Source organism: Aythya marila (assembly GCF_965140915.1).
Source record: "Aythya marila genome assembly, chromosome: 5".
In the NCBI taxonomy this organism is placed as follows: domain Eukaryota; kingdom Metazoa; phylum Chordata; class Aves; order Anseriformes; family Anatidae; genus Aythya; species Aythya marila.
In genome coordinates, this window is record NC_139046.1 from 26,221,801 (window position 1) to 26,234,525 (window position 12,725).

At 45.4% G+C, this 12,725-nt stretch overlaps 1 protein-coding gene across 5 annotated transcripts in view; it reads left to right on the forward strand.

Moving 5' to 3' along the window:
* The window catches only part of ESRRB (estrogen related receptor beta), a 128,766-nt gene that overhangs the window by 13,853 nt on the left and 102,188 nt on the right, over positions 1-12,725 (forward strand). The window lies entirely within an intron of this gene.

Genomic DNA, 12,725 nt, shown 5'->3' on the forward strand with positions numbered 1-12,725 from the left:
CACTCTTTAGCCTATTCTTAGAATTAAATTTATTATGCTTCTCAGATCTCTCACTGGATAGACTTTGTTTCTAGCAAGTACTGGGCTGACAGCATCATGCTTTTCAATTCAGTAATTATGTCTTTCAGTCTCATTCTGTCTCAACCATGTCATCATTTACCGGCACAAAAATGGAAATTTTAAAAGAAAAATACCCCAAACATAAGTAAAGTATCTGATGTTACAGCAGCTGTACATTAGCAATGTGGATGCCGTATGTCATGTACACCTGGGTTTACAGTAATCTGTCTTGTGTTCAGTTTGAATTAAACTAACCTTCTTGCATTTTTAATTCAGATCATCTCCTCAGTCTGAGCTATACATTCATGTGTGTCAACTGGTGGGAACAAATTATTGTCCTACTATAGCTGGCATTGGTGTAGGCTCACCTTGAGTACTGTGGTCTTGAGTACAGTTTGGGGTTACACAATAAAAGGACATAAAAGAATATATTAGAATGTGCCTGAAGGAGGGTCAATGAAGATGGTGAAAGAACTAGAGGGTGTAACTTATGAGTAGAGTTTCTTGGTTTCTTCAGCTTGGAGGAGACTAAGGGGTGACCTTACTGCTGTGTACAACCCCTCACAAGGGGGATCTGAACCTGATCTCTTCTCTCTGGTGACCAGTGATAAGATCAGAGCATCACAGAATGGTTAGGGTTGGCAGGGACCTCTGGAGGTCATCTGGTCCAATCCCCTCCTCAAGCCAGGACACCCAGAGCAGGTTTCCCAGGACCACATCCAGGTGGCTTTTGAAGATCCCCAAGAAGGGGAGACTCCACAGCCTACCTGGGCAACCTGTGCCAGAGCTTCATCACCTGTGTAGCACTGAAGTGCTTCCTGATGTTCAGAGGGAGCTTTCCGTGTTCCAGTTTGTGCCCATTGCCTCTTGTCTTAGCACTGGGCACCCCTAGAAAGAGCCTGACTCTGTTCTCTGTGCACCCTCTCTTCAGCTATTCATAGACATTGATGGGAGCTCCCTGAGCCTCCCCTTCTCCAGGATGAACAGTCCTAACTCTCTCAGCCTCTCCTCACAGCAGAGATGCTCCAGTCCGTTCAGCATCTTGGTAGTCCTGCATTGGACTATCTCCAGTACATCTGTGTCTTTCATGTACTGGGTGGTCCAGAACTGGATGCAGCAGTCCAGATGTGGCCTCACCAGTGCTGTGGAGAGGGGAAGGATCACCTCACCTGACCTGCTGGCACTACTTTGCTTAATGCAATACTGCATATGGGGAAGCTCAGATTGGATATTAGGAAAAAAAATCTTCACTGAGAGGGTGGCAGGCACTGGAACAAGCTTCTCGTGGAAGTCATCACAGCCCCATGCCTGTCGGTGTCCAAGAATTGTGTTTGGACAACAGTCTTAGATATATGATTTAGCTCTTAGGTTGCCCTGTGTGGAGTCAGGCATTGGACTCAAAGTTTCTTATGTGTCCCCTCTAATTCAGGATATTCCATGATTTTAAGGGACACGGGACAAATGTGGGAATGAGGGGGGTGGGAAGGACAGTGGGATGTCCTCTGTCAGCACCAGATGTGGATTAAAGCATAGATGCAGCCTATGTAGAGAGACTCTTCTTTTTTTTTTTTTTTTCCCTTTTTCTTTTTTTCCCCCCTACAATCTGATTTGTAAGAGCCAAACTCCTAAAGGAGAAAAACAGGCAAGGAGAACAAAGTTTTATGCTCTTTGAATGTAAGACATGTGTTATCTTCATGAAATTAAAGGGATATCTACACTTCTGCAGAGGGGGGAAGAGATGTAGTTCTTTGCTTGGTAGTTTCCAGATGAAAATGTTATATTAAAATCTCCCAGAGAAAAAAACTCAGTATGCCCTAAGAGACTTTGGCCTTTGCCCATACTGCATGTGGCAGAATGTAGTTGTGTTGCTCCAGGACGAATATGGGGAATAAATCCTGGGTTGAGTACTGCTATGTTCATACTTGCTCCTTTTGCACAGGAATGGTGGTTAAGAACTGAATTATTGTTTCGAGCAAGTTGTGCTCTGAAAGAGAATGAGTTCGTGTAAGATCAGAACTAGCAGCCCATTGTTAGGCACATGAGAGGGTGAATCCGGGTTTGCTTCTGTCTTTCAGGATTTTAGAATATTTGATTATTTCTTCTGTTGACTGCCCCAACCTGCCTACTATAATGCAATGAGAAGGCCACCTCCTTTCATCCACCTTTGCTAGGATATTAGGCTACTTAAAATCAGACCCTGTGAATGAATCTCTTTTTTTTTCCAAATTAGTCTTGCTGTCAGAGAGCAGTTGTAAATGCTTTTACAAAGAATTCCAGTACCACTTGGTAGATAAGTTGAATTGTTAATATGCTCACTGTAGCCATATCCCTTAAAAGAAAATATTTGGATTATGAAATCAAGGTAACAGGGCTTTGAGCATCAGGAATTGCAACTGCTGGGGTGAAATATGCTTTTCTTTGTACTTTCTCTGAATAATGTGATTGTTTGTGATACAGCCAGTCTAAGACTTATGGAAATAGCTTCTCAGCTGGTGTAAACCAGCACAGCTGTGGTGAAACCAACAAGCTCTGCTTGTGTATACCACATTACAACTTGGCCCTTGATGTCCATAGGTAGATGTTTCCTTGCTTTTAAGTGGTCATGTTTTGTACGTGCTGTGGGTAAATACAGGGTTGTCAGCAAACTAATGCAACCCTAAGCATGTTTCTGACACAGGATTTTCCTTTCAGGCTGTACTTACTTGAGGGAAACACTCCTCAGGTAAGTGGAACATGTTGGAGAATTGAGTGAAAGAGTGAAGGGGAATGGTGATGCCTGGCAAGTCCAATCTGAGTTGACATTACAGCACCTCAGACCAAGGCGAAAAAGTGGGCAGGTCACAAATGTTGGCCTTTGCGTGAGACTTGACAGTGTTGTACGGAGGCAGGACATCATGAAGCAATGATGTAGTGTTCCTGCTTTGTACCACTCTGGAGAGAGACTTTCAGCTCTGGGCACTAGAAGCAAAAAAATGCAGAGAAAACTTGGAAGGTAGTAAGAGAAGAACAACAAAAATGATGACAGAGCTGGAGGGATTGTTTTTATGAGGGAAGATCAAAAGAACTAAATATGTGGAGCTTGGCTAAGTGATGACTAAGAAGGGAACATGAAAACTAGCTACAACTGTTTGAAGGATATAAACACTAGAGGTGAGCAAACAGCAGGGAGAAATAGTCTATGAATTTGAAAGTCATTTTCAGTTCAACCATGTTTCCACCCTTTAGTGCTCACTTTCTGTTAAGACTTGTACTTTACTGAAAGCATTTTCAGGGAAAAGCACACTTGAGTAGTTCAAATACTTCAGTATCTACAAGGGAGTTCTGAAATGTAAGTTCAAGCTTAAAATGTGAAATTTGCTTTACCTTGCATAAGTCACCTAATGCTAATCAACAATATGCAAATTTCCTGTATCGCAGGGCAAATACATGGGATGAAACCTATACTTTCAGTTTTACATGGTACCTGTGTCCTTCCCTGATGGATTTACTTAGTTAACTGAGCAATGCAGGATAGGTTCCAGCTGCATTGTATCAGCTTTGCACAAAAAGGTGAGGCATTTGCTCTTGTTGATAGTCTGTATTTTATAAGTGGTATGATTTGCATGTTGATCTGTTGCGGGAGGTATTTTTTTTTTTTTGACAGTGGTTAGAAGTGACTAGAGCACAAAATGTGTGTTACATATATGAGGGCCCTTGGTGCAGTGCTGTGCAGATGTGCTCGTGCACTGCAAGGGAGGTTTTCTGTAACTTGTTTGTGGGCAATTAATAAGCCTGGAAAGGTGAATTTAGCTTCTGTGACCCCCATGGATAGTTAGCGCAATTGAAGTAAGAGGAGTTTTAAGAAAATGTTGTATTAATGGTGAAATTTTCTCCTTCTGGAGGTCTATTTGTCATTTAAAGCACTTGGGCAAAGCAATGGAAGCAGGTGCTGGGCAAGCCTCAGGTGAACTGACTAATTTGGTAAGTCATTTTCAACTTTGGTGATTTGTGAATTCAGGCATTAAATTCTGTGTTAATACTCATCAATAGACTTGTCTACGCATCTTTCCCTGTTAATGCAGGATTGATGCGTGCTGCTCAGCAAATGACAAGAAATATACGGTCAGCTGTGTAGACACACTCTTTAAGGAAATGCCTCTCTGGAAATGACTGTGTGTATGTACGCATGCATCAATCCATACTGTACACAGAAACTACAGGCATTGACCTATGCAAACACACACCAAATTATCGCTTCCTATAAACAAATTAGCATGCTTTAAAAGGTGAAAAGCTCTATAAAATTGTCTGCCCTGTTGTTTATGGCATGAGCAGAGGATGCACTACATTACAGAGGAGCTCACATTTCTCTCTTCTCCCCCCACCCCTCTCTAAATGGACGTGTGCTCCGTCCGTTTCACCATTGTTCCTGCCAGCCCGATCCCAGCAGGGGTTCCCTAATTAGCAATCTCTTCATTTCCAATCAAAGCACAAAGCGGCCCCAAAAGCCTCTCTTTATGAGGGAGCTGAGCGGTGGCTGGGGACGTGGAGTGGGATAATTGCCTTCGCCACTGGCAGCAGTAAGCAGCCTGGCTAATTCATTATTGTAATAACTTTGCTTGTCCTTGGGGAGGGGGGGCTAGGGTGAGGAGGACTGAGCCTGGCGGTGCTAGCTGAGGACAGGGGGAAGGGGGAATCCAGCCAGGATTGAGGTAGAAGGTGGGGACAATTGGCAGGAAAGGAGAAACTATTTGAGATTATTTTTTTTTTGCCCTCTGTCCCCCCTAAATACTTTGAGGAGGATGTTAATTTGTGGCATGGCAGACACTGCTCCCTCAGCAGGACTGCCAAGGGCACCCTTCTGCTCTGCCCTTGCATTCACAGAGGGGGCATCCTGCAAAGGCACATAACGTGGTCCCAGGAATGCCGGGGAGGCTGAGGCTCAGGGGGTGAGGAGGGCTCAGGGGTTGTCTCTCTTTCTGAGTAGGAAGAGTAGAGGCCGCAGCCTTGAGATAAGGTTGAATGATTCAGCTGCCCACACCCAGCAGTCTGTGGCATTCGGTGATGTGCAAGAAGTCATGAGTCCTTGCGAGGAGTCTGCTGTGCTGTGTTTATTCCACACAAACAGGAGTTTACAAATCTGTGGCAGAGTTTTCTTCCTATCTGTTGTCTCTTTAAAATACCTTTAATCACTTATCTACCTTCGTGTGGGCTGTAGCTTTGACTTCACTGGGGCACTGTTGGCTTCCAGTAGCAACCAAGGCTCTGCCCTTGTGAACAGACCACTAGGCTGAGATGCAAACAGCTGCTAGGAGCTGCTAAAGGGAATAGGCAGAGGTGATGATTGCTTATTACATTCAAGTAATCAGGAAATATCTGTGGTGTGGCCCAGTAAGCTGTTTAGGTTGGTTGTTTTTTTGAAATAGGTATGTGTTTGAAGTAGGTAAGACCAGCCATATATTTCTGGACCCACTGCTGGTTCTTCTTTTTTTTTTTTTTTTTTAGTTCTTCTTCATCCTCATCTCAAATTGGTGTGGCAAGGTCTTGGCTACACTAATTGACTGATAGGACAGCTCCTTTTCCAGATCACTTTGAGCTGTTACTGCTGTGTACATTCACTGAGCTCATCACTCTGCTACTGTCACCATTCACGTTCCTGCAGTGAGATAGCTGGTGATGTAGTTATGCATTTTACTGCCAAAGTTGTGGTGTTTTTTTCAGTGAAAATTATTATTTCTGACATGAAGTAAAACAAAAGGACCAGTGGCATCAAAGTGCAAGTGTCAAACATACAGCTTTGAATGTGGCAGGAGCAGTTTCCCATTAAACTACAGCACTATATTAATAAACACCCCATTCTGGAGCTATTTGTGGTGCAGTGGTGTTATGGAGAGGCACATAGAGCAAGTCCTCAGCATGATGTGCATTTTGAAAAATTCCCAAAGAATTTTTAGCTGTCTAAGATGCAAAATGCTTTCAGGGAGACAGATGCTTCTGGGGTAGTTGTCTGAGATGCTGGAGGCTTAATAGATGCTTGCAGAAGAACTTATAGTTGATTCCTGTGACCTAATTCCTGTGGCCAGTGCTGTTTTCCTGTCTCCCTTGTGCTAGTTGCTGTCTGACGGGCTACTCCACCTCTCAGCCAGACATTCACCCTCTTGGAGTCTGTGCTGCCTGCGGCCAAATGAATATCAGCTCAGCTGACAAGCAAGAATGAACTTCCTCTGCCCTGTACCAATGTGCATGAGCAGTCCAGAGTGGTGATGCTGAAGTCCCAGGAGAAAATGTCTTTATCATTATTTTATTATTTTCATGATCAGTGGTGTAGTCTTGGTTAAGTTGTGCTGCTTGCTGTCTAATGTAAGTGCTGTACAGGGGGAAAGGTTCAGATGGGCCTGTGAGTGAGCACAACAACTATCAGGGGATTTCAGTCACTTGCTCTATGTCCTGCTCCTGGATCCCTTCTAAGGGTCATTGTAGCAGTGATGGGGGAGTTGTACCTCTCACAGCTTGTCTACTTCATGTGCTGTTACTGCTGTAACTGATTGGGTTGAGGTGAGCTCCTACGTAAACCTGTCTGATAAAAATGGTACATCCCCATTTGTACATCTGTGAGATTCTCAGTTGTGTGGTATGTCCTACACTTGCTTTGCGTTTTTTTGCTCCAGCCCTTGGACAGCACCTTAATGGTTTAGAAAGTGTGCTGGCCAAGGGTTAGAGCCAGACACTCAGTTTTCTTTCCTCATGTTTCCAGCTGCTTGGGAATGAGGATCATCTTCAATCTCCTTCCTGATGCTTTAGGAAGCTAAAGGCCTTTTGGTAAATAAACTGGGAACAGGTGCTTGAAAGGGCTGAAAGACATCTGACATGCAGCACGCTGGCATAAGATTGATGGGATGTCAGGATATGGGCAAAGATGGATGAACTGGAGTAACGATGGGCAGTTTAGTCTTGACTTCTCTTCGCTTTTAGTCCAAGACCCTAAATTGTTGCATCATTAGCAATTGCTTCTGGGGAGGTAAGAAATTTGTGGCAATGGGCATGAGAAGGAATATTAATGATCCAATTTCCAGCTGGGTTCCACTCCAAGGCCTCTCTGGGTGACGTGCATTTTTAATCATAACAAACCAGGATGAGAAGTTGTTTGCAGTGAGGCAGTCCTGTATGTGGAGCCACACTGTGTGACACCAGCTCAGACCTCTGCCTGCTGCTCGGAGGAGGCTGTTGCGAACAGCTCTGCTGTAGGCTGGGCTGGACTGTGTCTGTAGTAAAACCTGGAGCGCCTCAGAATGCATCCATGGAGGGAGTCTAGTAATTGTCTTGAATGGCCTAAACCTCTTGACCAGAAGAAATCACTGAATTCAACTGGAGCTTCTGATCAAAACTGGCCCCAATCCCAAAAGGGCAGCAATACGATTCCTAAATGTTAGAAAGCCTTGTGCTAACACAACGCTGAATTCCCTGTTAGCCAGTTTCTACAGTCTTGATGGTTTCTCTGCAAGGGTCATCTCACTTGTTTCTGTTTCTAGGAGGTGATTTCTCTGTCTTTCAGGGGAATGCAGTCTGGCTGGGTGATGTGCCCAACAGCAGCTTTGATCCTTTCAGTCTTGGACAGTACTGAGAGAATTTGGGAGAACCTTTGAGGTTTTCTTACCTTCTGAGATATTTTTCATTCTGAACTTTCAGCCACAGAGAACTCTTCTGTACTGCTCTAGGTGCCCATCATTGCATGACTCAAGCAGTCAGGAGCTGTTTGTGAGGGACATGAAGCCCCCTCACCTATGACTAAGTATTCTGCGCTCATGTAGCAGTGGGACATGCAGCTCTGTCCTTGATATGCATTTGCCTGCTGCCTACCCTAACTTACATGTTGAGCTTCGAGCTCCCTGTCTCAGGACAGGCCCCTGTTTACTTTTCCATTATCTTTTACTCTGTCTTGGTGACTATAATTCCTTTGTCTGTAGGATTAAATGGCTAATAGTCACACCAGCATTCTTATCCCACAATTATCTAGTATACGTGCGAATATGGTGTAGAAGCACAGCCTTTTTGTGGCAGAGGTGTCTGATAATGTCTCTGTCAGAAGAATCAGCTTAGCTTTCTCAATACAAGCCTTACAGCGCGCATTAAGCAGGACAGTCAGTCCATCTAGCAGAGGGCAGGGGTGCTACAGGTACTCTCACTGTAATACAGGGGTTTTGCGAGGAAGAAATACTTGTCTTGCAGCTCCCCATGTGTGTTTTAAGGCCAGAATTAAGTATTGACTTTCCTGTTGTTCTCGCCAACCACTCAGTTGCTCCCCTATTATTTAGTGTTCACTCAAACTAGGGAAAAAGTACTGCATATTTGGACCTTGTGGCATCATGTTTTGTGTGTCTGGGAGAGGAAAGACGGTTGGTGTTTGATATCCCAGTGCTCTAGCCTGTTATTTTCAAGTAAACAAGGTGGAGGATCTGGAAGAGAGAATAGAAAAAGCCATCCTGGCTTTTTTTCCCCCCCATTAAACTGGGAGCTAGTGTTCTCTGGGATGGTCCGTGCTGACATAGCCATTTGTGTTCTGTTGGGTGGAGTTAGAGCATTGCTGCAGAAGGATGGGATGCTGTCTGTCAGAAAAGGAATTTCTGAAAGAACATAGACACCTGCAAAATCAGAGCCAGGCAGGCCACTCGGGTCTGCCCCAGCTCCTGCCTGCCGCAGTGCCAGGGGAAATGCCAGCAGCCTGAAGACTTCTCGTTTGCTTCAGAATAAAAGTTATAGGTTTCATGTAAGAGCTGTTTCACCCGAGGAAGGGAATTCACTGAAGTGGCTGAGGAGGGAGTGGGGAAGGGATGGGAGGAGCTGCCTTTCAACATCCAGAGTAGATGCTGCCTCTGGCATAAGTGCCCTGGTTGGAGGACAGATCAAGGGGTTTGGACATGTTGTGTGCACGCAGCAAGTCTGGCCCTGAGAGAGGCACCCTTCCACTTGGCAAAGCTGCCTCGCTGCTGCTGCTTGATGCCCAAGCAGCCAACATGCCTCCTCCACAAAAGGTTTTGGTTTGAAATGGTGAAAACTGCAGTTCTATGTGTGTGAGTGTGTGGGGATTGCACGAACAGTGGTCCCTTCCCTCTGTGTGTGTGTGTGACAAGTCGATGTAGCTTGTTGTGATTTTTTTTTTTTTTTTTACAATTGTTTTTTGGTGAAGATGGATACCATTTGCTGAGATGGGTATTTGTTGCCCAGGCAAATCTCCCAGTGTATTTTCAGCAGCTGTACACGATCTCTGTGTGCGGTAGGTATGTGTGTGTGCATGTACATGCTTGTGTATGCCTTTATTTCCATGCTCCAGCTGCCTGCCTCTGATTTAAGGGCAGGTTTTATTCCCCAGCTGCCTCAGGGCTCCTCTTTTCTGATTGCATTAAAGTCTCCGTAATTCTCCCCTCATTAATGATTGGCATATTTTTACCTCTCACTAAAGGAGCTTGGAGGCAACTCCCGTGGGGCCCTGCTCGCCAAATGAAACAATTTCATCCTGCTCCAGAAACGCATTAAAAAGGGTTTGTCAGGATCTTATCGCTAGTTAGGGAAAGCTAATCAAATTACTTCTATTTATTAGCTGCTGCAGCAATGTGTCATTCCATCAAGTACAGGTACTGGGACAGGCGGGGATTGCACGGAGAGCTCTGTGCACTCAGTGCTGCTGTCTTGTTCTGCACAGCACCATCTCTTGCCAAGGGAGGCTGCAGGGCCAGGAGAGGCAGTGAGCTTCCCTGTAACAGTGCTGCTGCCACCATTCCCACCAGGATTCCCCTCTGCTGCCCTTCTTCACTCATCTTTTCCAGAGCAATCTCCAAAGTCCCTTTTCAGTAGCACCTTTGGGCACGTTGCTGCTGCATTTGGTTGACCTCTTCTCGCTGTTACGGATAACATTGTGCTATGGATTATTTGTTGTGAGCTGTTTGGGGATTTATTTATTATTTTTTTTGCACAAGTTTAACTCAGTATTAAACCAGACCAGGAATGATTTGTTATGTGGTTTATCTTTGGACCTGGGGGCTTACTGACAACAGCGGGGCAGGACTGTGGCATTTCAGAAAATCATAACCATAGGCATTACTTACCTTATGAGTTTTTAATGAAATTTATTTTTCAACTTTTGTATATTTTTTGATGCGTATGATCTAGAAAGGTAATGAAATTTGAGGAACTAGGAAAGAAAACAATTTTTTTTTTGTTTTGTTTTGTTTTTTTTTTTTTGACTTTTTTCTTTTTGGTTTCTTTTTTGGGGGGATAAGTTCCAAGGACCTAGCTAAGATCCTGAGAGCACCAGCTGTTGCTGGACTGATGCTGATCGCATGAGCAGGAGTGGTTTGTGGAGCAGGAGGTGTGAACTCAAAAACTTTTTATTGATTCCACGTGTGGAACATGCTTTTCCTACATGCACAATGCACTTGTATTTGCAACCATATACACACCCCATTCTTGCACATGATCCTAGTCCCCAGGATGAGTGTACCTCCTGTGGGCATGCTCACAAGGGATGTGGAAGCAGGTGCCTGAAATACACTTCTAAACTTTAGAAAATATAAGTCTGCTTCTATTCCTTTACTATTTCTTTCATTTTGAAACTAAGCAATTTCATTGCTTATATTTGGATAAACATGAGTGTGCCAGTGAAAACGTGCATGTTTCCATGTAAAATGAGTCTCGGAAAAAAACACAAGAATAAAATCATTTAGCTGATGTATTTACATGAAGTGAAGTGTGTCTAAATAGAGGTATGGTGATTCATGATGATGATATTGCTGTGCATTTCGTGCAAACCTTTGCTGTTTTATTTTGTGCATATCAAGAACATCACCTTAGCACAAAACCCTGGCAGAGGAGTGAAAGTGTGCTGTTCCCATGAGTGTCTGTGTGGACACAACGGTGTGCACTTGGTGCTGGTTTCATTCTGAGCAGTTCTGTGCTGGTTTTCAGCGTTTTGCAGTGTATGTACACATATACACACGTTGGATAGAAGTGATGGAGTTGGGTAGAGCTCTGGCAGCATTCTGGTACTACAAGCAGTGATTTCTGGAGCTTGGGTTGGTGGGGGACACATAAATCCCCCAGCTGCTATAGCTGTGTTAGTTCTGCATGGTGTGAGGGGCTGCCAAGCTGCAGGGGCTCTGGGTGCTGTTCCCAGGAGCAGCACCGTAGCAGGATGAGTGGGGAAGTCTTGCCCACCAGCCCCGTGCAGTGAGCCAGGCTCCAGCATCCTCATTACCTGCACAGTTCAAAAGGCAGGCTGGAGCGGTCCATCACGTCCCACAAAAGGCTGTATCGATTGGTCTGCCGGAGCATTTCCCGGGGTCCTTTATATCTCTCTGCCTCGTCGTCAGTAATGAAGAGGCCGAGCGCGGGGAGAGTCAGCAGATTCCCAGCTGCTGGGATTTCTTCATCTTCTCATCAGGATTTTAATTAGACACGTCCGAGAGGGCAGCACCGTGTGAGGGCGGGCGGGAGCTTTATCAAGCAGGCCACATCTTTAATTACTGTTTACTGACAGATAACAAGGGGGGGGGGGAAGGGGGGTGGTGGCAGAGATGGTTGTAGGGGGAAGCAGGGAAAGGACAGCAGTCCCCAGAGTGTGCACTCAGCAAAGAAGAAAGCCTTTACTAGGGATCAAGTGGAAATTGTTCCCCCTCCCCATCCTGCCATGCTGTTTACCTGTTGCCAAAGTGAGAAAAGTTCCCTTTGCCCCTTTCCTAGGAGGCACGAGGTAGATCTGAAAGGTGTGAAGCGGTAAGGGCCAGAGATGTAAGGAATGAAAAGTGTAAGTTTGGCTAGAGAAAAAGGGCAGCCGTGTGGGTTTTCCGACACCACACAGTAGGATGCAAAATCATTTCCTCCTCCTTCTGTTTGGGATTAGCATCACTGTTTTGTCCAAAAGAAACCTTCTTCTGTCTTTCCATGTGTCCTCAGCACTGGTGGCACAAGAGCAGTCTGTGAGAGCAGCAGCCACAGAGCAGATTTCTTCCTTGCTCTTTCATGGGCCAGCTCTCCACTTGATGTGAAACCTTCTCTTCAGTCATCCCTCTTCTGCCTGGCCCCAGAACTCACATCTCCCCCCAGCTCATCTCCTTCCCTACAAGGTGTGTTTTGACGCTGTTTCTAACCCTGGCTGTGCCTGGCTGCTCTGGTGGATCTGTGCTCCCTGGCTAGGCCGGCCCTCTGGGCCCTGGGAGGCTTGCAGTGGAGTGCAGTGACTGATATCCTGAGCTGGTGATCTGAGCTCAGCTGCCTGCCGCTCTCCAGAACTTTCCTCTGAAGTTCTCGCCGCAGCCTAGGCAGTGTTTGTGTCCACTGGAAGGTAGTCTGATGCTTCCAAAATGTTGCTGCGCTGCCCAGCATGGAAAACTGGGCCTGAGCCAGAGCTGGCTTTCCCTCGGTGCCCACAGACTCCCCGTGCTCTGAGCACAACAAGATCTGGAGGATGTGCTTGGGATCAGCAAGGACTCAGTAATTGGACTGTTGTTCTTTCATTTTGCTACGCAGTAGCGAGCAGATTATAGAGCCCACATGTTATAGATTTCCTGTCATCCCTCATGAATCAAGCTCCACTGTCTTATTTACTGTCGGCCAAGGCCTGTGAATAACATCACCAAGGGATACGCTCTCACGCGGTTGTGCAAACACAGTGCAGAGCAGTTGCATGTGCCTTT